The sequence below is a fragment of the Rhinolophus sinicus genome, linkage group LG04, assembly GCF_036562045.2.
Source record: "Rhinolophus sinicus isolate RSC01 linkage group LG04, ASM3656204v1, whole genome shotgun sequence".
NCBI lineage: Eukaryota > Metazoa > Chordata > Mammalia > Chiroptera > Rhinolophidae > Rhinolophus > Rhinolophus sinicus.
This window is the reverse complement of record NC_133754.1, coordinates 136,144,480-136,171,683: the sequence shown is the minus strand read 5'-3', so window position 1 is coordinate 136,171,683 and position 27,204 is coordinate 136,144,480. Positions and strand designations below refer to the sequence as shown.

The 27,204-nt window shown below is 38.4% G+C and overlaps 1 protein-coding gene across 3 annotated transcripts in view; it reads left to right on the top strand.

The window, feature by feature from the left end:
* Positions 1-7,040: 7,040 nt before the first annotated feature.
* The window catches only part of KDM4C (lysine demethylase 4C), a 346,173-nt gene continuing 326,009 nt past the window's right edge, over positions 7,041-27,204 (top strand). The window contains exon 1 of one of the 3 annotated variants that reach the window (XM_074330451.1): positions 7,041-7,636. The gene's annotated coding sequence lies outside the window, so the exon portion shown is untranslated. The remainder of the gene's footprint in view (positions 7,637-27,204) is intronic. The other 2 variants (XM_019727138.2, XR_012495714.1) reach the window with 2 other exon arrangements.

Below are 27,204 nucleotides of genomic sequence, written 5' to 3'. Positions count from 1 at the left end.
TCACAGAAACAGGGCCTTCACTTCCTTGAAGGATTTAGCCTGGAGCCCCGTGGAGCCCAGATCAGGTCTGTGCTGCGCGCGCAATCTAGATGCTAACCTGCCGCAGTGACAGGGATGCCGTGGAATGTTGTCCTTATCAGTCCTCTCTAGCATTTGACCTTCAGTCTGGAGAGGATTCCTTTCCGAAAAAGAACGGATTACATCAAGTATCTAAACGTCAATTGCTGAGAAGGATAAACCTCAATTTAAAGGAATAAAAACAAATTCCTGAAAAGGTGTCAGAATATCAACAGAAGTTTCAAAAAGTAAGAACTCGCTTGAAGAGAACAGCCAATAAAATAAGAAAGCACCTCTTTGTGGAAGGGACTGGCTAAAATCAGGAAAATTTAAGAAAGTAATATAAAGCTAGTGAAAAAAACTTGTTTTGGTATATACTAAGAAGAGAAAATAAATAAATCTGTAGAAACGTTTTAAGTTCATATAAAAATAATGAGAAAGGATTCAAAAAACCTTTCAGAGCTAAGATAGCTCTAATGAAACAAAACTGCTTGAAGAGAAAGTCAATGTGGGCTCCCTTCAAAAGAGGAAGTTGGAATGAGCAAAACGTCAAGCTCAGGAAAAACTGACAGAGAGAGGGAAGAATCTCTTGATTACAAAAGTGATGTCGCTAAAGTTTTGAATAATTGTCTTGTGCAGATCAATTGAAACTGAGGAAAAAAGTAATTGGAAATAAATTGTATTTTCTGAATTAGACAAGGGAGAGGCAGGGCATCACCAAGGTGAGAAAGTGACAGAGAAAACAGTTCTGTCAGTTATCTATTGCCCCCAATAACCCCACAACTTCCTGGCTTAAAGCAGTAGTGATTTATTATTATTTTTTATGATTCTATTGGTTGGGTAACAGTTTATCTGCCGGTTTTGCCCGGGCTCACTCTTGCAGCTACATTTAGGTGTCCTAGGGCTGGAATGTCCTTCCCTCACCTGTCTGGCAGTTGGTGCTGGCTGTCTATTGGAGCCTTAGTTCTTTTACATGTGACCTCCTATTCTCAGAGCAGCATCATAAGAGGGTAAAAGTAGAAGCTGCGGTGTTTCTTAAGACCTGGCTTTGGAAGTCACATAACACTGCTTCTGCCACATTCTGTTGATAAAAGCAAGTCATGAGATCAGCCCGGATTCAAAGGGTGGGGAAAAAGGCAACCTCTTGATGGGAGGAGGCTCAAAGTCGTATTGCATAGGATCACGGGAGGAATTTGTGGCCATATTTTGCAATTAATCACAACAGGAAATGAAATGGATATGTGAGAGGCCCGAACTATATTAATATTGGAGAGGCACCATTTACAACTTTTAGCTGAGTGAAGAAGTGTCAATTATGCTTGATTGGAAGAGAACCCAAGGAAGGTGGAACAGGATACTTTTTCATTGTAGTCAGTGTAATGCCTCTAGAAAATATCTTATAAAGTTTCAAGCTCAAAATTGAACTCATTGATCAGAGAGAATACCTTACTGGAAGAATTTGAGCAGAAAAGATTAGGAGCAGTCAACAAAGGAAGGGAAATATTAAATCAGTAAATTCAACAAAACAGAGGTAAACTATAGAATATGAAAATATAAGGCAACATTTTGTTCTTTACAACAATACCCGTGATAATTGGATCCTTGTTTGTGATATGAAAGAGCCATGCTGGAGAGATGCAGCATGCCACCTTTCTGAGACAGAAGTTAATAGAGGAACAACAACAACAAAAAAGTTGGTAATACTCTGAAAACCAGGGATTGTTAAAGCAACTCCAAGAAGACATTTTATGGTCTCTTTCCAATTATACATCAATTTCATTTCTAAGATGCCAAGTGCTTTGTTTTCTATTATGATCAGAGACTTTGTACAAATAGCAATACAATGTCTAATGTCTCCCTCAATGAAGGAATCTCTTAAGTTCATGCCTGAGGGTGGAGGGGCACAGTACTTCTTCTCAGTGATGAAAGATGGCCTGTGAAATTACTGGCACTATGTGACCAATAATGGAAGTGATGTGCTTAGACTGTAATCCTGAGGCATACTAATCAATATCCAAAAAATTTCTTCCCCTTCCATAACAATGGAGGGCTTGGTTCACCCTGGTGCAAATTCCAACCCTTCTCAGCACTGCCCATCACAAGCTCACCACGAGCACCTCCACCTCCTCCTGGTCAGTTTGGACCACCTTCCCTACCACTTCAAGGGCATAAAACTCTTTTCTATATCTTATTCCTGGAAGGCCTCCACCTCAGGCCTAAGAGAAAGCATACCTGGCTTCTACCTGAAATCATGACCTTGTTCTATGGTTACTAAATTTATAAACACTGACCTCCACGTTTTATCTTTAGTAATACGTTTTCAGCGATTGCAAATAATGCTGCTCTTAATATGTATTTTGGTGCATGTATATATTATGTACATACCTGGGAGAGAAACAGCTGGGTCGCAGCGTATGCATATGTTCAACTTTAGCAGATAATGTCAGTTTTCCAAAGTGGTAGTATATACTTAAAGGACATATAAACGTAAATGAAAGCAGCCTCTTTGTCTATCATTTAAGAGTAACTTGCTGAAGACCCCAAAGCAATTTTTTTTTATTGAAAATAAGAATTAACCTAGGATGAAATGAAACACAGATAAGGTATATGCATATACATAAAAAAATCAGTAGAATTTGTTTTGATTCTGATTGGATTAAGGTCACAATAATTTCTCTACCGTAGAGATCATTTCCTTTCTATAATTCATGCCAGAGTACTATTTCCTAGCACATTTTGGTAAGAGTTGAATGAGTGAATAATAGGTCTTCTCTATAGATTGGTTTAAATCACATACACTTCAATACACTGGAAATTATATGGCCTTTATTGGTTAGATATGTGTTTAGATAGAGTTACTTTTTTTTTTTTTAGATAGACTTATTACTCTCAAGTTTTTTTTGAGTCTACAGTGTAAGCCAATGCACCTCCTTCCCAGGAAATCCTCTGGCCTACAGACTACAGCAGTTGGTTAACACACAGATGACATTATCATATGCTGTCATAAATGGACCTGCTGCTTTCCTTACTAACCTGAAGTGATTTCAGCAAACTTAGGAAGAATATATTTTAAAAATAATCCCCTTTTTACTATTAAAAATGTAATATAGTCTTTGGCTACAGCTAAACAGGATTTGAAATATATATATACTGGAAAAGCTAAAAAAAAACACCTACTTACTCTAACAAAATTATTGTAATGGAGTATTACATTTCATTCTGAGCTACTGACAACCCTGGTTGAAAAAAACAAAAACAAAAAATCTAAGTAAAGGAAACAAAGAGTTAAGGAGAGAAAATCCTTTCAGTTACTGAAATTCTTAAGCGTCAATAGGACCAAAAGGAAAAAGGAGTTCAGTTTCCCATTCACTTGTTTTTGCCTTAAAGTTTTCCCCTTTTTAAATAAAAAAAACAAAAATTTCTATGGAAAAAGAAGGGGAAGTTTCAGAAGTTTTACCTTTTAGTTTATCAAGTTAAATTAACCTGGATTGTCCATTTATCAAAGGTGGGTAGGTAAGAAAGTAGATAATAAAAAATATACAAAAATTAACACACTAAATGTTTAAAAAGCCTTTTGATTTAAATGTCACACATAGAAAAGTGCACAAATCATAAATATACAGCTTGATGAATTTTCACAATTACCACCCAGGTAAAAAATACAGCATAACCAGCATCCTATAGGTTTCTTACTTCTTCCCTCCCAATCACTCTACTTCCTTTCTCTTCCTCAAAGGCAACCAATGTTTTGACTTTTAACACTATGGAATAGTGCTATTCTTAAATGTTATATAAATGGAATCACTCAGCATGTATTTTTTTGGGTCTGGCTTCTTTCACTTAACACTGTATTTTTGATATTTAGCCATTCTTTTTTGGGTAGCAGTAATTCACTTATTTTCATTAGTGTATAGTTTTCTGTTGTATAAATGTATCAGCATTTATATCTGTTTCCAGTTTGGGACTTCACAAGTAATGCTGCTATAAACCTTCTTCTATATGTCTTTGGTGCATATGTATATGTATTTCTATTGGTGTTCATGTTTCTCCATATCATCACCAATATTTGTTTCTGTCAGTCTTTGTATCCTTAGCCATTTTGTGGGTGTGTATTGGTATCTCATTGTGGCTTGTCTGTGTGCTCCAGAAGGGCAAAGCCACATCTGTCCTGTTCATGGCTGTATCACCATCCAATACCTATCCACAAAACAGCACAAATAATAATAAATGACAATAATAAATAATAATAAAAAGTAGGATTGATTGAAACTATACTCAAGAGTTTGTAACTTCAGCTTAGGTTTGTGGTTTTATTTTTATTTGTTAAACTGAACAAATATTTAGTTTTTAATATTGTGTTATGATTTGGATGTCATAAATAATTTCCAATATTTTCCTTGGTCTGAAAAGCAAACTACCTTATTAGTTCCTTTGATACCCCACCTTCCCAAATGCACACATGTACAAGCTTAGGGCAATGGCCCAGAGAGAACTAGAAGCCCTAAGGAAAATATGATATATTTCTCCAGAGCTTTAATTTTATTCAAATATTTTGATGGGAAAATTAAATGATTTAACTAGTTTGTAATTTTTGGTATTCCTATATTAAGACACATGCAGGTATAATGGTACCCAAACTGATTGAATGAGTATTTAATTTACACAGGAAGCTTAAGTCACTTCAAAGTTCTATCCCCAAACCCCTGGCCACCATACTCTTTTTGGCATTGTGACTCCTTTAGTGGAAAAGACTGAAAAGTTTGATAATGATGGGGAATTAATGAAGTGTTTCAATTGGGTGGAATTATGATTTGATTTTTACTTTAGGAGGATAATTTTGGTTTGCAGTACAGAAGGATGAGCTGGAGGGGGAAGGGGCAGATAGAGAATTCATTGGAGGTAGAGAGATCATTAGGAGAATATTCTAATCATACAGGTGAGTGCTAAATTGGCTGAACTTTAGAACACAGGACACAGAGAAAAACAGCCACCAAGGTTTCCAATTTCATTAGTACTCACTATTATATTCACTGTGATCCTTTAAAACATCATCTAAACATCTAGTTATTGCTTGGTTTATAGCATATCTGTATAAATAACATACATATGTGATAACAATAACTATAAACATTAATGAGTATTGCTATTATTTAATTCTTCAGATTTACAAGTCTAATGGACTTCAATATATTAAAAATTAGACTATATTATTTAGGAGTGTATTAATTTACTGCATTATACATATTATAAAAAGTGTGTAAGTATTGTCTCTAAGGTGATCTAAACAATAGTACACATAACATATAAGCTTTAAGGGGAATCTGTATATCCATTATACAGCCTCCAACTTATTGCAATTGAAGTTTCTTTTTTTTTTTTTGAACAATTTTATTTTTAAAAATTTTTATTAAAAATATAGCTAACATACAATATTATATTGCAATTGGAGCTTTAAATTGGGCCTAAATAGTCAACTGTATGGCTAAAATGTTAATTTTCATTGTTAATTCACAATATAGAGGTATTTTGATACATTAGGGACACAACACTGTCCTCTGTGCCATGAATCCAGTTGATTTTTCTGGTAGGCTCATTTCAATTTCTAAAACGAAGTGCTTTACAGATTTACAGTACTTTATAGCTTTTGAAGTGTTTTGACATTTCACATTATCTTCTTTGATATTCAGAAATGCTCGAAGTCAGGTAAGCTGGTATGTCACCCTCATTTTTTAGGTTAAAAAAATGAGACTTGACTTACTGTGTTCAACAAATGTTATTAGTGCAACATCATGCATCTGCAAATTGTGAAGGGACTGGAATTCAGGTTTCCAGACTTTATTCTGGTGTAGAAGGTTCTTAGTCTAATACAGCATATGGCTTCCTAAGGACCCTGGATTGTAGTAGCTATTTGACATATTTATTAATCTGTATACATACTTTAATTTTCATATCTGTAACAAGGACATAATTGAATGAGTACAAGGATTAATTTAGTTAATACATGTGAAGTTAAGACAGTGTCAAGCTCACAGTGAGCCCTAAATAAATGTTAAGTTTTATAGGTTTATTGTTTTAGCATATCCAATTGACTTGTAAGGGGGGTTGGGATCCTCATAGTACACACATTTGGAAAATTCCTAGTTGAGTGTACATATTAGCCAAGTGTCAGACGTGTATGTGGGTTACAGAAATGTGGTGTCCGATAATCCTATTAGCTTTACTTAACCACATTTCATCTGTCCTCAAAATGCTCCTCCCAGCGAGAAAAAACTTCCAGGGCGTGGTAAGTGGACCTGTTGAGATACTTTATAAAGCCGAAATCAGTGGATTGTAATAGAAAACCCAGCATATTGACGGCCCAAGTGTGCTTAGTTGAACGATCTGCCCACTCTTTCTTAGCTAAAAACACGTTAGGGGAAACGCCACAAGAGACCCAGGTGGGAACTCCGCCGAAATTAAAAAAAAAGAAGGGTTTAGTTTTGCAAAACATCTGGTGCTCAGCCTGTGTGGTTCCTTCTGACACCTTGGCAGGCGGAGTTACAACGCAGAAGCAACAAGTTGTGGCAAGCTAATATAAGCACGTTCTCGGGGTTCCGAAGGCACCTGCACTTCCTGTTACTACAATTCAGACCAAATTGCTGTCACCCCTAGTTTTGGGGAAACCCCCCCCGGGTCCGGATTCCTATTGGGGACACCCTCGGGTGTCCCCAGCTCAAGCGCACATCTGCGCAGGGCGGGAAGTGCTCCGCGTAGGTGCCTGGATCCCGGAGTTTCGTTCCCATAGGCTAACAACGCGGCCTCGGCTTGAGTTACTTGTTAAAAGGTTGGCAGGTGGACACCACACCCCTTCGCTCACTCGGGATCACCCATTGTGGTTAGGGGCCTCAGAAGCCCGGCAGTAACAAGCTGTCGTTGCCGCCCAGCAGCGAGCCCGGACATCCTCGCCAGGCTCGGCTGGGCACTCTGAGGCCCCACCCATGGCAACGCCAGTCTGACGTCCGCGCGCCCGAGGCCGCCATAGGCCCGTGTCGGAGCCCAGGACGACGTGTGGCGCGTGGACCCCATCAGGGACAACCCTGCGGGAACCCGGTCAGCGCTTCCGGGCCAGGTTCTGTGCACCTGTTCTTTCCTTCTGCTCAAGTGTCTTCCCACTCTGGGAAAAAATGGACTTGCCCGTCCCCAGAGAACAAGATGCGTATTACCGCGCCTAGGTTAAGAATAGCGCGGACGATTAAGGCCAAAGTAAGAAGGTGCTAGGCACCTTTAAGCTGTTTGGAAGTTCACGTGACCCACTAAGTGCCGGGTCCCAGTGGTCACGTGACGGCGCGCGCGCCCTCGCGCAGGGAGAGCCAGCTGGCGCTGTGCGCGCGCCTTCGCCGCTGCCTCCCATCCCTCGACGGGAGGGTGAGGAACTGCGGAGGGCTAGGCGTCTTGGGCCGGGTGCGCGTGCGCGGCGAACAGCTGTCACCCAGTGCGGAACTAGTCTTCCAAATTTCCCAAATCTCCCTGGGCCGGAGGCCACCGTCTTCCGTCTCCTTTTCCTCCTCGGGGTCGTGTCCTCGCCTCACCCGCGAGCCAGGTAACCGCTTTTCCGGAGCTGGGGGATGGGGACGATGGGGGGAAGGGCCCGGGCAGTCTTCCCGGCATTGCCCCCTTCGCGTTGGGCAGCTGGGGTGCCGGCGTCCGATGGAGCCGAGACGCCGGATCGGAGACTCTTGTAATGCGGCCGCCGTGACTGTCACGCTGGGGAGTGAGCGGCCGGCCATGGTCGCAGCGGAGGGAAGCGGGAGGTAGTGACAGCCCGTTCCGGCCCTCATCAGGGTTCGGTGCCCGCGCTCGCGGTTCTCCCGGGGGCCGGAGTCGGGGTCGCGCTCCTTGGCGCAGAGGAGCGCGCGGGTGGTCCAGAGATTCTGACTCCTTTCCTTTCCCCTTCTAGCCAGGTCTCTGGCGGACTCGGGGATCCAGGGCCTGCTGTGCCCCTCGGGGCCATGTCTTCTCTGGGATTGTCACCACCGTGGGGTGAGGGTGGGGGTTCCTCTCCATAACACCCAGTCGCAGGCAGCCAGCCTCTATCCGGGATTGATCCTCGGTCCCCGTGGCTATCCTTTCGGTTTTTCCGGCACGAGGCCATTTCTTCCTGCAGTGCCCGACGCCACGATGCAGTGTAGACAGTGGGTGCTTAATAAGTATGAGTTGGATCGGGTCGCGTGGAATGCCAGGTACGGGACGTGGCGTGGGGTGGGGATGTGGAGGAGGGAGCCAGGTAGGCTGGGGCTCCGGGCTTGAGTTTGGGTTTTTCCTCTGAGCTCAGCCAATGAAACCAGCAGGACTCGATTCTGTTGCTTTCCGGGTGAACACGGAGCCAGTCGCCCCCTGAGCTGCACGGTGCACGTCTGCACCGGGTGGCTTTGGTTGTGGGTGATGCCTGGGAGGGGTTTTGTCTGGTTCTACTTCCCGGAGAAGGGAGGGCAAACTTTTTTTTTTTAGCACTTGGTAAATTACCACGCCAGGTGATAGAGCAGTGCTTCGGAAGTGTAGGTTAGAAGTTGTAGTTGGTCCATCTTTATCTCGGTGAAAGTTTCTGGTAGGCTGCCTGCAAAACTTTGCCCTATTTTACCCACTTGAATTTGTAGTTTTTTTTTGTTTTTGTTTTTTTTTTATGTTTAACCCTGGAAACTCGCCTTCACTGTTTCTATGGCAACGGTTACTAATATTCTCATTTCGAAAACTTGTGGTTGAAAATTAGTGGCTTTAATTCTTAAAGGTCCATTTTTATTTTGCAGCACTCGGTTCTCCTTTAAGATCATTACTCATGTTCTACCTTGATGTTTCCCCTCCCATCCCCCTGGATTGTTTTGGAATGTATTTCATGGGGGTTCCGGTTTTTTAGGCCCTCTTTCTCCCAATTTAAGGTGTTATGAAAAGTTTGACAACTTTTCTAATCTTTACAGCATTCCACGAACTTGTTAATACAATGCAATTTAAATCGGAGACTTGTTTCACATTAACAGACTTTAATCGGTTGTTTTTCTATGTTTTAGGGGTGGCTGGTTAGCTCAGTTGGTTAGACTGTGGTGCTATGTAATAATACCAAGGTTGTGGGTTCCATCCCCACACGGGCCACTGTGAGCTGCGCCCTTATTTAAAAAAAAAAAAAAAAAAAATATATATATATATATATATATATATATATATATATTTTAAGCATTGTGCACAAATACTTTTTAAAAAGTCCACTAACCATTTTATGGAAATGAAGATTTTAATAAGCTGAACATGTACTTAATTTTTTACAATGCTTTTTAGATTTTTAGATTTCAATTTAAGAATGAAAATCTGGTGTATTGTTTTTTTCTTGCACACTGCCCACCTTCTGGATCACCCAGGGCTGGGCTAGGTTAGGTTAGTCTTTTTCTTTTCTTTTCTCATTGTTTTGTAAATGCCTCTTGACTTTTCTCCCTGTTCAGAAGATTAGAGCTTTGAGGACAGATTCTGTGTTTTTTTTTCTTTATCATATTTTCAGTGATTTACCACGGTGCCTGAGGTGCTTAAAATTTCCTCTCTTTTTAAATAACAGCTTTATTCAGATGTAATTCTCACATCATACAGTCCACGTATTTAAAGTGTACTATTCATGTGCAACCATCACCACAATGAATTTTAGAACATTTTTAATCACTTCAGAAAGAAACCCTGTTCCCATTAGCAGTTTTGTCAGTTTCTGTCCACCTCCCCAACCCTCCAGGCTTAGGCAAACATTAATCTGCTTTCTCTCTCAGTAGATTTGCTTATTATAGACATTTCACATAAATGGAATCACATAATATTTGGTCTTTTGTGACTGGATTCTTTTACGGAGTATAATGTTGTCAAGGTTCATCCATGTTGTATACATTAGTACTTCATTGCGTTTTATGGCTTAATAATATTCCATTGTATGGATATGTCACATTTTATTTATCTACCAGTTGATGGGCATTTGATTTGTTTCTACTTTTTGACTATTATGAGTAATGCTGCTATGAACTTTCATGAACTAGTTTTGTGTGTGTTTGTGTGTGTGTGTGTGTATGTATGTATATATGTTTTCTTTACTCTTGGATAAATACCTAGTGGTGGAATTGCTGGGTTAAACACTTCCTCCTGAATGAATAAATAAGCAAGGAGGGGGCAATTAGCCTTGAGGGACACTGTCTCTAGGCCTTTAAGGGGCCTGCTGACCCTTTCCTGCCTGCCCCACTACCAAGTCCATTTCTCCAGAGGCCAGAATTCTCTGTGGGGGGCTTTGTGCTGCAGATAGAGCTGGTTTTTTCTTGTCTGAGTTTCATTAAGATCATCCCTTTCTGTTAGCACAGTTAATGATTATTCCCTTGATATTTATTTATTACATATTAGAAATATGGTGATAAAACAGGTATATTCCATACTGTCAATAAACTCAGTGTCTAATGTAGGTCTTTCAATCTTTTAAAATTCGTTTCCTTTTATTAAATGTGAATATCTTCTCACTCCCATTTTGAATAGGAATCTCTTGGGCGTTGTGCCGTAAAGTCACTGTATCATCTTTATCCCTCCCGATCTAGAAGGGTTTGTGGAACCTTTTACATTTTAGTATAAATTTAAAATATTGGATAATTGTCTTTTTACTTCCCCCAACTCCCCCAAAGAGTCCCCTTTGCCCCTACCCTCCCTGCCTTTGGGGAGAAGATGGTGATAATCTATGTTCACCGTGCAGGGAGAAGGACTAGGCCCACTGAAGCAATGAGAACAGTTCCTAAATTCATCTGTCTGGCTGAGATCTTAACTGGGGCATATTTTCGGGGAAACACGGTAGCTCTCAGCTCGCTCAGTAAGTCCAGTCAGTCTCCTCCTTTCCAACAAACTCATCTTTCCCCCCAGTTTCCCAGCTGTGTTGGGTTTGGTACCCTGCGCACATCCTTGTTTCCTCTGCCTGGACCACTACCCCTACCTGCTCTTCGTCTGGTTAATTTCCCCTTATCTGTCTGGTAGCTCCGCTCAGTTGTCACTTCGTCAACTTAGTCTTTCCTCAATCCTGTACACTTGCCATAGAAACATTCTGTAATCTCCTTCATAGTCTTAAACAATTACACCATTCATTGTGTATCACCCTTTGCTCTACACACTCATATATACACAGAAAAAGTCCACACAAAATATTGAAAGTGGTTAGTTCTGGGTGATGGAATTAAGGGCAATTTGTCTCTTTCAGGTGTGTCTGCATTGTCTGAGTTGTATCCTGTTAATATCTATCCCTTCATGAACAGGGAAAAAAATAAAAACCCATGTTTGTAGGAAAATCTGGAAACAGGAGAATTTAGAGAAAAAACAAAAATCATCACTAATAGCCATTTTGGTAAATTTCTTTCTAACCTATTTTATTTTGTTTTAATAACCTAGATGAGATTTTACTATAGCTTCAACGTCAAGCTTTTGTTACATTTTGATTCTTTCTCATATCTAGGGACTTCTAGAGAATGGTGAGGATACTTACTATAAGTTGCCTAGGGATGAGATTTCTGGTACTGAAATTACGCTGATTCTTTTTTTTTTTTTAAATTTAGTTCTTTTTTTTTTTTTTAAGATTTTATTGGGGAAGGGGAACAGGACTTTATTGGGGAACAGTGTGCACTTCCAGGACTTCTCTCCAAGTCAAGTTGTTGTCCTTTCAATCTTAGTTGTGGAGGGCGCAGCCCAGCTCCAGGTCCAGTTGCCATTTTCCTAGTTGCAGGGGGCACAGCCCACCATCTCTTGCGGGACTCGAGGAATTGAACTGTCAACCTTGTGGTTGAGAGCCCACTGGCCCATGTGGGAATCGAACCAGCAGCCTTCGGAGTTAGGAGCATGGAGCTCTAACAGCCTGAGCTACCGGGCCGGCCTTCGCTGATTCTTAAGGAACAGAATCTGGCATCTGATTCTGTTAGCGTATGAGAACTAAGTATGTGCTAAATAACTCATTTCCATTTTTGCTTGAGAAACTTCCTTACTAATACATTTGTATGTCTCTTAGTAAGTACTACAGACTTCCTTGCACTGTTGCTTGTTATTTTTACTATTTATCTTCTTTTGGTGGTTTATCCTGCCTAGAAATGGGTACATTTCTTCCTGTTAGTTGTGGAGCAGACAGCAGTGAACACAGTAGGCAAGTGGTCTCTAGAATTCATAAAAGAGGATTATTTGAGTCTGAATGTTTAGTTATACTGTTGCTGTCTATATTTACAGATACACAATGGCTTCAGCTATTATGGTGTTTATAAACTGCTGCTCCATAGAATCTTTAAAATTTATTCTAGATTCTTCTGGATTTGTGTTATACTTTACTGTGGGCAAATATTTTGGGAGCAGAACAATGTCATCAAAACCCTTTTGGTGATGACTTCCCTTTTTATTTTTTTATAGTTCCATTCAGTTCCAGTTATTAATTTGGCATCTCTATATTTTAAACATAAGTTGAACTCCATCTTTTTTCTCAGCTCTACTTCTCTGGGGTTTCTCATGGATTTCATCCCATTTCATTGCTCATTCAAGAGTTATCCCAGACACTTCATGGTTCCTTAGCCCTCACACCCAAACCTTCACCAATTTTTGTCACTTCTGCTTCCTAAATATGTATCAGATCAGTCCTCTGGTTTCTCCACCTGGCAGCAATCTCAGCGCCTGCTCCACCTCCTTCCCGTCTCTGCTCCACTCATTGAGCTTTTAAAATGCAAATCGGATCATTTTCACTGCCCTGAGGATATTTAAAATTCCTGCATTATCTCCTGCCCCAAGCTCCCCTTAAACATTTTCTGGATGGTCTACTTTTCCTTTCTGCCCACTGGCTTTTCTTTTCCTCACACTGCCCAGGCCCTTGCTGAAAGTGCTGTTTGCTGAGGCAGACTTTTCCTCCCACTTGCTTCCTTTCCATACATCTTTCTGGTCTCGGCCTGAATGTGTTTCCTTAAAGGATCCTGACCTGTCACCTCTATCTCTTCCCCAATCTAAATCAGCTTCACTAATAATAATCTATCTTAATTCCCTAAAATTTTCCTTCCACAACACTTGGCAGTTTATAATCTTATATTTATGTGATTATTTGATTATTTCTAAGCTGTAAGAATTCTACAAGGGCAGGGATCAAGTATTTTTATTCACTTTTATCACACCAGCACACCATTCTTATCAGTACTACACTATAGTTGCTGAAAAAACATTTGTTGTACAAATTAATGACTTTTACGTATGTGAAAAACTTAAGGAAATTAAAATCAGGCACACAGTAGAAAATATATTTTACCCACACTGACCCAACACACAGACATATATGAAACTGAAACAAAAATTTAACAAAACAGAACTTTGCCAGTTGTGCTGTACACTGATATTGTCTGTTTTGTTCTATATCACATATAAAAATATTGATACAACCCACTACATTAGGTAGGACTGCACACTGCAGTTTGAACAGCAGGTCCCTAAAGCAATACAAGGAAAAGCTTTCATTTCCATTAGCCCCTCCCCCGTTCTTTGAAACCCAATTGCTATTTCTCAGTCTTTTCTGATGGAATACAAGTATAGCTTTAAATACCACCCCCCTTCTCCCTACCCATTTCCCATGAAAAGAAATGACTGTTGCTGTAAGTTAATTCTACTTAGAAGTTTGGGCCTAATCTCAAAGGAGAGTTCGTTAAGGTCAGGTTGAGAAAAATCTAAACCTGACTCTCCCTCAGGTCTTATCCTCCAGGTTTCTCTGGGCCTCTAATGGCCGGTACTCTTCCACCCTACTTGGCTGAGGTCCTTACAGGTGTGTGGTCAGTCACTGAATTTTAAGGTTTGGCCTGTCATCAGTTTTCTTTTCTCAGTTTGTTACAAACCCAATTCCAAAAATGAAAACAAGAGGAATCAAGGCAAGTCAGTAAGTATTTGTGAATGTATGAATTAAGGAGCCTGGCTGGGTAAGGGTGTCATGTTCAGTGGATCCCTAGAGCTGATCCCTAGAGCTGTGGTTCTCATCTGTTCACTTACCACAAGAATTGGTGCTGTTTGGTCCCCTCATGAAACATTGATCTTTTATCTATTTTGCTAACTAAGTATTAGAAATAACCTAGTGTCTAGCACAAGGGCTATTTTAACTGAACACTATACTGTGATTGATATTCACAACTTGGAAGAATATTTAAAAACAGATAATTCCAAACCTTCTATGTTTAATGACAAAACAGTATACAGAATTGTATATATTGTATGATCCCAGTTGTGTTTAAACATGTTTATAAATGTGTATGTGTTTAAAAAAACACATTGGAATGTTAACTTGGTGGTGGGATTACTGGTGATTTTGATTTTCCTTCATTGAAAAATTTTTTTGAGAATGAACATTATTACATTTATAATCAGAAAGGCTCAGTTGAAAAACCAAATTTCCTATACAGTAACATACTCGCAAATAGGAAAAATAACACCTTTATTAAAATGGTGGATAGGGCCCAGGTTTCGGTAGCTATGTTTTAGAGACTCCTGCCCAGCCAGGTGGGACGTACTTTCTACGTTCATGTTGTGTAATCTTGTACTGCATGGTCACCCTATTTTTGCTCCTAGCTTGAATTTTTTTCTTTTCCTGTCTAAGCTGTTGAAGTTTACCAAGCCTTGTTTTTCATCTTTTTTTTTTTTTTTTTTCTGAAATAAGATTCTGTTTCTCCTTACCCCGCTCAAGCACGTTGATAATGAATGTTCACTTTCGGTGGTCCATAGCTCGATAATTTGGGAAGTTCTAATATCCCATATTAAAACCCAGCTGTCTGTCATGAGTTGAAGGAATGGAGAGAGTTTTGGGGTGAATTAGGAAGTATACAGGTAATGTCTTCTTTCTGTTAAATTTGGGAAATGCCTAGTTCTAGTGAGACAAACAAAATTGAAGGAAACATACAGTGATAGTTTAAATGCATACTCATCAGTATATTTTCCCAAACATGTGTTTGAAATTGTTTAGTCTTTTAACACTCAAGCCTTAGTAGATTAAATTAAATATTTGAAAATAAATTTGACAGCTACACAAAATAGGTATTCTAAATATTGATTTACTATTTATTAGCGTGTTTCCCTGAAAATAAGACCGGGTCTTATATTAATTTTTGCTTCAAGAGATGCATTAGGGCTTATGTTCAGGGGACGTCATTCTGAAAAATCATGCTAGGGCTTATTTTCCCGTTAGGTCTTATTTTCGGGGAAACACGGTAGGAAGGAATGAGAAAACTTGAAATTAAAAGTGTTAAATAAGGACAGTCGGCTGGACAGATAGGAGCTTTTGGGGGATGTGTGTTGGTGTGTGTGAGTGACAGCACTTTTAGGGGACTTCATAGCCCTGTTCTCATTTTCAGCATTGCAGGTTCACAAATCTGAACTTGATCCAGGGTATGACAGGCCTCGGACCACTGATGTCCTCACTGTCGCCCCTAATCAAACTCACGGGAAGAACCAGAACGCGGATTCAGAGCACACGTGTCAGCTCTTCAGGGCTCTTTCTAGAATGGCCCATGGAAAAGCACATGAAGCACACATCGTTCGGTGACAGGTCCTCACAGATGGAGTTGGGTAGCATTGAAGAGTAATCTGAACAGGGTTTTTCACCTGCTGGGCTTCTGTGACGCTCAGGAGTGTTCACCTCGGCTCATCAGAACATTCTTCCACTGATACTTTTATTGGGAAGAAACTTACAGAGAAATATCTTTAAGATGTTGAGTTTTCTTGCCCAAAAATATGGTATATGATTTAATTTAGATCTTAAGTCCTTATGATGGATATTTTACATATATCTTTACGTGGATCTTTCACATTTCGTAAATTTATTCCTTTGTATTTATTTTAAAAATAATTTTCTTTTTTTACTTTGGGACAATCTCAGACTTTTAGAAAAGTTGCATTATAGTACAAAGAATTTTTATTTCCTTAAACAATTTGCCTTCATGCCCTATCACTGCTCAATGCTTTGGTGTGTATCTCCTACAAAGACAGTTTCCTACATAACCACATTATATCCATCAAAAATCAAGAAGTTAACAGTGATACATTACTGTTATCTAATCCTTAGACCCTTTACATTTCAGCATTTGTTATAGTAATGTTCCCTCGTGGTTAAATTCTTGAGGCATCTTTGACAGGAATATCACAGGTGATGCTGTATTCTTTTAATTACATCTTATCAGTTGACACACAATTTCATTTTGTTCTATTACTGGTAATATTCACTTTCATTGCTTGGTTAAGATAGAGCTTCTCATATTTCTTTGCTCTAAAAGTACTGTTTGTTTTGGAAAAATCTATGTAAAATATCTTGTTCCTTATCAAGCTTTTATTCATTTATTTTTTATCAATTTGGATTTATGGTTTCCTCTTTTATTCAGAGTTGTAATCTGTTAATATTATTTATATTGATGCTTAAATTGTGATAGGTTTGACCCATGGGAACTCTTTAAATTGAATTTTGTATCCTTTTGACATGTCCCATCATTCTTTGAGCACTCCCTTTCAGGTACAGTGAAATATTCAGGCTCATCTAAATATTTGGAACTACCCCAAATATTTAGAAGCCAAGATCTAGGTGCTTGTTGATATTGGGGGTGTTGCTTCCATACCCTCTTAGTAAGTAGAGCTAGAGAATAGTGTGTATGTTCAGATTACATTTATATGTGTAGGTAGTTTATATACTTACCCATATACACACGCATTCACACTTACACCAAAAATTATGTAAGACTTGTACTTATATCGAAACCTTGTGTTCCTGGAATAATCTTTTGGTTATGGTTTATTATTTTAATGTGCTTTGGATTTTGCTGGCTCATTTTTAAAAGAAATTTTCATCAATGCTCTTAAATGTGATTGTTTTTCAGTTTTCTTGGGCCAATTGTCAAATTTTGTTACCCAAATTAGGCTGGCTTCTTAAAGGATTTTAAAGCTTGCTATTTTTTTTCTTGTGCTCAGAACAGCTTAAATAACACTGGATTTGTTTCTTAAAGATTGAGTATGATTCTGTGAAACCATCTGGGCTTGGTGCTGCAGATTTCTTCTAAATTCAGTGGGACTTGTTTTATTTTTTCTGTGGTAGCTGGAGAGCCTTGCAAAGAGATCAGTTATATTTGGGGCCTGGGTTTAGCAGATACTAAATGTGCAGTGAGTTTATTGCACCTGCTTGCTGTCTGACTTTCAGAAAGTCATTTCCATTTCTGAGCCTTAGTTTCATCATCTTTCAAGTGGAAATAATCACAGTCTGCTAATCTCAGAAAACTTTTAAGAATGAAAATGAAGTATTGTATGTAAAATAGAGGAAAGAACCAAGCAAATGCTAAGTTTATTATTTTTTTCTCAGATGTTCATTTTAATAAGATGTTGGTATTCAAAGAGTTGTCCATGAGGATAGCTCTCAGTATAGTGTTGGAGTTTGCAGAGGTGACCTGGGCCCCTACCCAAAAGACCAGGCAACTGGAGAAAGACCGGGTAAATGGAGATATTTGTATTGACAACAGAGAAAAATTATGAATCAAACAAAATGTGGCCTAGATAGAGTTTATTTTGTGAACATTAGTGAGGGTTTGGTCTTCTATTTACTGAAACCATCTTTTATAATCAATGAGAAGCACTGGGCAACAGATTATGATTTTCCTTTGTGCTTGTATCATGATTGTATTTGTGTTTATTATAATTTGGTTAAATACTTGAGATTTTGAGGAAAATTAAACTCATCTAGTAGACATTGAAAATACTTTTAGATGCATTTGTATGTCAAGAAAGCCCTGTGTTATCAAGATCGAGAGAATAAGTGATCAGCAAATACCTGTGCTAAGTACTGTGCAAAATAATGCATATAGGATGAAAATGTAGCAAATCCTTTTCCCTCGAGCATGGTCTTTTGAACAGGTAATTACCAAAAATGTACAAATTGTTATATTTCTTTAAAATGGTATTCCTTGCATTCGTTAGTAATGAAACAAGCAAGGACCATCAGATTGTTGTGTCTGATGTTTTTCAAACTTTTTTTCGATATAGCTGATACTGTATATGTGATTGTGAATTTTTAGGAATAATTTCAAAGTTAAAATACTAAATTGCATTTAAATGCTTTCAAAATATTTAAAATTTTAGGCCTTGTTTTTTATATTTGAAACTAAGACTGGGTGATTTACGTGGCTTCCAATGAGTTCTTCTGATAGGCCTAAATAGGTAATCTCAGATGTTATCTTACTGGACAGCTGATGGTGATGCGGTTCCACCCCTGGTACCAGGGAACCCACAGGTGCGCAGGTGGCGCAGTCGGGCAGTTGATGGGGATGCGGGCCTACCAGCCTACCTGCTGCAGGGCCCCGCGGGCCACCAGGGGGCTACATGATAGGTGATGCAGGGTGGTGATAGCCAAGAAGTCGCAGCAGGTACCATGGGTTCAGGGCATCCGGGACCTGTGAGTATCAGGTAGCTTTTGCTGATACCAGGAAGCATTTCTTCCTTCCCAGGCCTCTGGAGGGAGACAGTCCAAGCCCAGCAAGCTTTTAGTTGGAACTCCATGTGAAATGCAAGTTTTGGAAACTATTGAAATTGCGTTCTTTGGCTGTTTTGTGTGTCCTTACCAACTCTACTACATAATAATAGGAAATTAGAAAGCAAATCAGGTTTGTATATTCATAGTCACAAAAGTACCATTCTTTTTTCTATTCATGTTGAAATATTAGTTGGCATTGATTGCGTATTTTTTTGGTCCTCTTGGAATCCAATTTTTTGTGTAATTTTGTAATTTGCCAAAAAATTGGAAGTAATGGAGAATTAAGTTTTTTGAAAGCTAATATTTATTGAAAACTGTTCAGAATTTCTCTTTTTAGCCCTTTTCATAAGTCATGAATCTCATAATCAAATACAATGTTAAGTTTGTATGTTTTAAAAATGATTTGTACATTTTTCATAACTTTTAAGGCATTTTTATTCCTTGCTTAGATGTTTTATTGATATGCGAATTACAGATTACTTTTGGCTTCAAGTTAAAAATAGTGGGTTTGGAAGGAGATTCTAATAGTAAAGAAAATATTGGCCAATTTTCATTAGTATTTTCTAGTCTTAAAAATAAACAATGTCAAGATGTTTTTCTTTCTTTGTCTAGTAATCATAGTCTATCAGGTACTTTTCTATTAAATGTACTTTCTATTATCACTTTCTAATTTATTTTTTATTTTCTTCCAAAAGAGGATTTAACACTGTCTGCATTTATACTTACAGAGTTATGTCTGTCTTCTCTGTATCTTGGACAAACTGAATTGTAAGATGTGATATGACATTTTCCTGTATCACCATTTGAAAAATTGCTTTTATAAAACACTACAAACAACTTTCTTGATAAACAGATTTATTTAGAATTACTGCTGTTTGTAAACTTTCTTGATGTCAAGATTTCCTCCCAGATCAAAGGGTATTGGTAGAATGCATAGTCCACACAGCTAGAAAAGATTTTTATCCTAGTGTGCAAATGTTTTCTATACAAATTACCTTTTAATGTTAAAGTCATTGTTGATGTTATAGTTGATGATTATTTAAAAGTTATTTTACCAAAGGAGCCACACTTGACTGTTCATTTAATCTGTAAATATATAGGTATTTATAGTTATGTTATATTGGTTGTGTAGCAGAGTAAGATTAAGAGGAGGAGACCTAAGCAAATTATTTCCATTTTAATTGCTTGAGTACAAATATATAACCAAATCATAAAATACAATTAAAAGCAGTTTAGAGCTCTATGTTAGGATGTTCATGCAAGTCTGTCTTGCTTTTGATACATTTAATATGCAAAAATATGGATTTGTCAAAATTAAAAAGTAGGAATGTTTGTTTGTTATTACAGAATGGCTTCAACATTGGAATTTTAAAAAATTCTTGGTTTCATTTTGTAAACCAAAATTAATTTTAGACTGTAATAAAGAATAAAAAGCATTTATTTATTTGAGCAAAAGTAACTGCAGCCCGGGAGACAGATTCAGGTAGCAACCTAAATTGTTCTCCACCAAGGCAAAAGGGAGGCCATCTTTTATAGAGAAAATTCCCATCCAAGTTCCCAATTTTATGCATCTGAGGTTTCCAAATTGTGCAGTCCAAGTTGTGCAATTCTGATTGGTCGGTATAGATACAAATGAGGATATAATTTGTGTAGTTCTGAATGGACAGGGCAGGTCTCAATCCACTGGTAGAAAGATGAAACCAGGGCTTCCTTGCAGTGGTCAGTTCAGACAAGTAAACAAGCAGGGCATAGTGCAGGAGCCTCAGTCTAAGGTTCTTCCTGGTGGTATACGTGGTAGGCGAGGACCCCCTGTCAGCAAGTGGGCGCTAGATTTGTATTATTCATAAAATTTGGGTCCTCAGTTGACCATGGAGAGTCCATCTTTGCAGATAAATTCCTGTTGTGTTTTACATCAAATGAATCTTCTCAGGGGCCACAATTTAAAATTTCTTTCACTTTTTCAGGTATTTTCAGAAATATGTCACTTGTATTGGTTGTTTGATCATTTAAAACAAGGTTTTAAGTCATGCTTGAGGCATACAAAAGACGTACAATTCTGTGAATTCACCAGATAGAACTTTGTGATTCTCCGATCCCATGAGCTTTTCCCTTGGGAAACTTGTTTTGATTTTTGTGTTCAGTTTTTCCTTGCTTTAAAAAAACGGATTTATTTTGTGAGCATTTATTCTAAAGGAACAGATTACATTTTATTTTTTAGATTTGCAGAAATGGACATTTGCTTTGAATATTTCAAGATTAAACTTTCTGAGGTTCATTCATATTGCTGGGAGTAGCTTTGGTTTGTTCATTTTCACTGTTGTATAATATTCCATTGGGTGAATATACTCTGATTTATGTATTGAGTCTCCTTTAGATTTACATTTGAGTTGTTTTCAGCTGTTACAGAAATGCTGCTGTGCACAGTATTGTACGTGATTATTATTGAACACATGCTAGAGTTTCTCTAGGCCCTAGAGCCAGGTTTTTGAATTTCTGCGCTATTGACATTTAGAGGTGGATAATTCTTTGTTGTGGGTGCTTTCCTCTGCATTGTAGGCTGTTAAGCAGCATCCCTGGCTGATACCCACTAGATGCCACTAGCACGCCTCCACTCGTGACAAACAAAAATGACTCCAGATATTGCCAGTGTCCCCAAGGGGACAAAAATCATCCCTCGTTAAGAACCATTGTTGCCTTTGACCCATGAACAATTTAAAATTATCTTAAAATTGTCATGCATTGTGGAAATTTTAATTTATCTCTTAATTTATAATTTAAAAATTTCTCTGTTTTAGTAAACATATCCCACATAAGTAAAGCTCTTATTATTGGGTTCCTCAATAATTTTTAAAAGTAGAAGGGGTCTTGCGACCAAAAAGTTGGGGAATGTTGGTCTAGGCTTCCAATTCCTCACTTACAGAAGAGGGTAACTAATAATACTTTTCTTCTAGGGCCCTTGGAAAGATTAAATAACAGTATTTCTTATGTCATTGTTGTTATTGTGTGCTCCCTATCTTCCATAGAGTGATAGCTCACCTTTTTTTGACCCAAATCCCATTTACCTTCAAGGCCCATCTCAAACTCACCTCTTCTCTATGCCTTACCCCACGATACCCATCTGTGGCCTTTTTTCCTCCTGAAGAACTCCTATAACATTTACATTTATGTTTATACCTTGAAGTTGAGTCTTAAATTACATATTGCTCTGTATTGTCACTTTCGCTAGGATTCCTTATGCTTTTGGATTTTCACTTTCTGACAAAGGGTACAAAGGGGAAGGAATTCTTGGTCAATTTTCCAATTTTTATTACTGTCCTTCTGATTTTGGTCAAGTTAGGCAGTTAGCCAGGGAGGAGTTTTTTTACTCTTGGCTTCTGCACCTAGAGCCAGATGGCTGCAGATTTCAAGCATCCAAGTCTCTTTCCACCTACCTGACCATTTAGTTTCTACAGCAAAATCCCAATTAACTCCTATGTTTATCTTTTTTAAAGCTGTGTGACCTTGAGTGAGTGTTTTAATCTCTTGGTGTTATATGAAGTGCTTAAATGTTAGCTGCCTCTGCTGTTAGTAATATAAAGATTCTTCCTTCCGCTTCTACTTGGACACTTCAGTAGGTATTGATGGGCAGTTTTAGGACCACTTTGTGGTCTACCTTCATTATCTTTTCTGTGGTGGATGTGGCTCTTTCAATAGTCAATGCCTGTATTTTCCATTTTTGAGATAGTTCTCTTATCTTTACCAATCCTAGATAAGAAAGTTGTATTTTTTTTCTTCCTTATTGCCTCCAGGTCCTTGAAGTTAAAGAATTTTGTCAGGCAAATTCGTTGATTAATTTTTTTATTTAGCTATAGAAACAGAGAGTTGTTGAATGAATGAATGAATGAATGAGTGAATGATTTAAGAGGGAGAGTTAGAAAGTTCTGAAAACCTATATACTTTGGAAGAAAATGATAGGACTAGTTATCTTGTTTGTCAAGCTAAAGAGTTTGAAGTTAAAGTGGTTTCTAAGTGGAAGCCATTTTTACTGAGGATGATTTATTAAGAATGTTACATTTGGAAGATTCATGCATTTAGGTGGAGGTTGGAGGTTTTGTAGAATTCAAAGATCAGAAACCAGGAAAGTATTGGATAAATAAGGACTTGAACTTGAGTAAGTTACTTGCTTTTTTACATGTAAATCAGTTCCTTTCATCCCTTTACCCTCTCTTCCTTCCTCTGTCTCATATAACATTGGGACCATGAAGGACCTTGGAGATTATTTAGTTCACTGGGTCCCAGAGTTCCAGATTTGAAAAAAATATATACGAGGTATGATCAGAAAATATGGTGAATGTTTAAATTTAAAAAAATTATTACAGTAAAAGACACATTGCCATTGATCCTGCTCAAAATACTCCCCCTCGCTTCGAACACACTTATCCCATAATTCTTGCCATTTTCTGAAGCAGTTCTGGAAGTCCTCTTTCGTGTCTTTAGTTACGCTGTCATGGCTGCCTCGATGTCCTGAATCGTTTTGACTTTGGGGAAGAGCCAGAAGTCCCACAGTGCCAGATCCAGTGAATGAGGTGGATGAGGACACACCGTAATGTTTTTATATGACAGAAATTGCCGTATACCAGAAGCGATGTGTGACATGTAGTGTTGTTATGATGGAGGATGAAGTAAAGACACTCATGAAAGAGGACTTCCAGAACTGCTTCAGAAAGTGGCAAGAAAGATGGGATAAGTGTGTTTGAAGTGAGGGGGTGTATTTGGAGGGGGATTAATGGCAATGCATCTTTTACTGTAATGACTTTTTAAAAAAATTTAAACATTGACCATATGTTTTGCTCACACCTCATATAGTTCTGTTAATTTTTAATTTTCCAAAATAAAAATGATCAAACTTACTACCTGATGTTACATCCAAAAAATAGCATCAAAGCAGAAAGAGCATTTTCTAAGAATAAAAGATGAAACTTTGAAAAATCAGAGCACTTTCATTCCTATTTTTCAGTGGGCAGGTGGGACCTTCTCCCCAGTGTTAGAACACTGCATTTGTTTAATTTCCTATGTTCATAGGTTATTAAGACTTAACGTTAACAAGGATGACATGCTTAGGTGAGGTCAGACCTCTAGGTATTGATGGAGCCACAGCTCAACCCACCTCTGTGGGTGAGACCTAGTTCAGTGGTTCTTAACTATTTTTTGGGTCATATGTGATGTTGAGAGTGATAGGAGCTGTATAGACCTCACCTTGGAGGGAAACATTGGACAAGAACATTAGGGCTGAAAAGAGTAATGAACTACATTGGCATGAAAAGCTCGTGCCAGTGTATTTGAAGAAATAGTTTTCTAGAGAAATATAAATTCTAAAACAGATGCAAGAAGTCGTGGAAATATGCCATTTAAGAGAATTGATTCTGTACTTATATGTATAAGCACAAAGAAAATACCAGATTCAGGTGATTTTGCAGGCTCATTCTACAAAGGATTCAAATAATACTTAATTTCAGCCCTCACAAACTCAAAGTTTCCCTCTTTCAGAAACACTTCCCAACTCATTTTTTTCAGACTAGCAAGTCTTAGTACAAGCACCAGACAGGATAATGTAAATAAGGAAAATTACAAGCTAGCCTCACTTATGAAGATAGGATATGAAATCTAAGGTATAATACTATAATAGCATGTGCAATTCTGATCATACATCATCACGTTGGGTGTATTATAGTAATATAGGTTGGTTCAACATAAGAATCATATTTAATCACAATAATAAACATGAAAACTCATCATAACATTTAGAGAAAGCATTTGATAAAATGCTACATGTATTTGTGATTTCAAAGCAAAACAACAAAAATCCTCCTAGAAAAAGGAATAAAACAGAACTTTTCTAACCTGTACCTTTCTATGCACAGTAAACATTCTGACGGATAATGGTTAGAAGCATTTCCCTTATAAATAAGACTTTCCACTGTCACTATTTCTCTTTAGCACTAAGATGTCCTAGCCAGGCCAGTAGATGAGAAAGATAAATAAAAAGAATAACTATTGTGGGGCGGACGGGTGACTCAATTGGTTAGATCGCGAGCTCTGGGCAATGGGACTGCCGATTCAATTCCCACATAGGCCAGCGAGCTGCACCCTCCGCAACTAGAATGAAGTCAATGAGCTGCCTCTCAGCTCCTGGGTGGCCAGATGGCTCAGTTGGTTGGAGCGCGTGCTCTCAACCACAAGGTTGCTGGTTTGACTCCTTGACTCCGGCAAGGGATGGTGGACAGCGCCCCCTGCAACTAAGATTGAACACCGCACCTTGAGCTGAGCTGCCGCTGAGCTCCAGGATGCTCAGTTGGTTGGAGCATGTCCTTTCAACCACAAGGTTGCCGGTTCGACTTCCGCAGGGATGGTGGGCTGCGCCCCCCTGCAACTAACAATGGCAACTGGACCTGGAGCTGAGCTGCGCCCTCCACAACTAAGATCGTAAGGACAACAATTTGACTTGGAGAAAGTCCTGGAAGTATACACTGTTCCCCAATAAAGTCCTATTAAAAAAAAAAGTATTGTGAAGGAAACAACAAAAAATCCATTCTCTGACAATTTTCCCATGATAGATAGAATCATTAAAGAATCTATAGACAAGTTATTGGAAGAAAGAGATTATTAACAAGGTAGCTGGATATGAGATCAATTTAAAAATGACATTTTTATGTACCAGTCACAAAAGGAAAAATACTTAGCTTAAAACATACCATAGCACCATAGGGTAAGGGGGGTGGGGGTGGGGGGTGGGAGATGAAGGTAAGGGGGATCAAATATATGGTGATGGAAGGAGAACTGACTCTGGGTGATGAACACACAATGGGATTTATAGATGATGTAATACAGAATTGTACACCTGAAATCTATGTAATTTTACTAACAATTGTCACCCCAATAAATTTAATTAAAAAAAGAAAGATATTATGATGCATGCATTACTTTTACTTAATTGACATTTTTAGTGAATACATTTGTATTTCAAATAAAACTATGGTTTTTAATTAAAAAAACAACAACAAAAAAAACACATACCATACCAAAATGAGAAATGTTCTATGTAAAACAAATAAATGTTCATTTTCTTTCTTTCTTTCCCTTCCTCTCTCCCTTCCTCAATTTCAGTGAGCACCTGGCACCATACATAGTTATTACAATATTATTGACTGTATTCCCTAAGCTGTATTTTACATCTCCATGACTATTTTGTAATTACCAATTTGTACTTCTTATTCCGTTCACTTTTTTCATCCAGCCCCCCAACACTTCTCCCATCTGGCAACCATTAGTTTGTTTCTAAGAGTCTATTTCTCTTTTGTTCATTTATATTGTTCTTTAGATTCTACATGTAAGTGAAATCATATGGTATTTGTTTTTCTCTGTCTGACTTATTTCACTTAGCATAATACTTTCTAGGTCCATCCATGTTGGTGCAGATGGCAAGATTTCATTCTTTTTTATGGCTGAGTAATACTCCATTGTGTGTGTGTGTGTGTGTGTGTGTGTGTGTGTGTGTGTGTACCACATCTTCTGTTTTTTTCCCCCTAGTTAAGCAATGATTTTATCACTTGAGTACATAGACAATTTATGCAACCATGGCAGAGGGTGTGGATGACTCATATTCTCAATTGGAGGGGAGGACTTGTTTGGTCTTACGATATCGAGCCAACTGGTGAATACAGCTATTGATCAGAATCAGATAGAATTTAGCATCCTTATCCTTTCTGTTCCTCTCAAGATGCTTTTTTTTTTTTTAACTTTTATTTTTTTTAAGTGTGTTTTTCCAAGACCCATCAGCTCCAAGTCAAGTAGTTTTTTCAATCTAGTTGTGGAGGGCACAGCTCACAGTGGCCCATGTGTGGATCAAACTAGCAGTCTTCTTGTTAAGAGCACCATGCTTTAACCAACTGAGCTAACCAACCCCTTAAGATGCTTTTGACTAGCAACAGCTTTCTTAATTAAATGGTAGAGATCCTCAGGAAGATCAGGAGCAAGTCCTTTGGACTTAAATATTCTCAAGATTTTATTGCCTGTCACAAAACATACTTGGACAATACCATGTGAGTCTCTCAGGATCACACCAGTTAGTGAGGGAGTCAGCCTCTTCTGGCCATTTTGTGGATTTACACCTTCACATCATCAAATGTCAGCTTCAGCCGGGGGGAACGCTGCACCGGTAGGTAAAGGCCTTTCCTGGGAGCATGCAAAGAAGTCCCTGTAACATTTCTAGTAATACTAGTTTGGTGTTGATGAACTTTAACTTTTTCTCATGTGGGAAGCTCTTTATCTGTCCTTAAATTCTAAGTGATAGCTTTGCTAGGTGGAGTAATCTTAGTTGTAGGTCCCAACTTTTCAAAACTTTGAATATTTTGTGCCAATCCCTTCTGGCCTGTAAGTTTTTGTTGAGAAATCACCTGACAGTCTTATGGGAGCTCCTTTGTAGATAACTACTTTTTTCTTGCTGCTTTTAAGATTCTTTCTTTGTCTTTAACCTTTGGCATTTTAATTATGATGGGTCTTGGTGTGGGCCTTTTGGGGTTTATCTTATTTGAGACTGCACTTCTTGAATTTGTGTGTGTATTTCCTTTTCCAGGTCAGGGAAG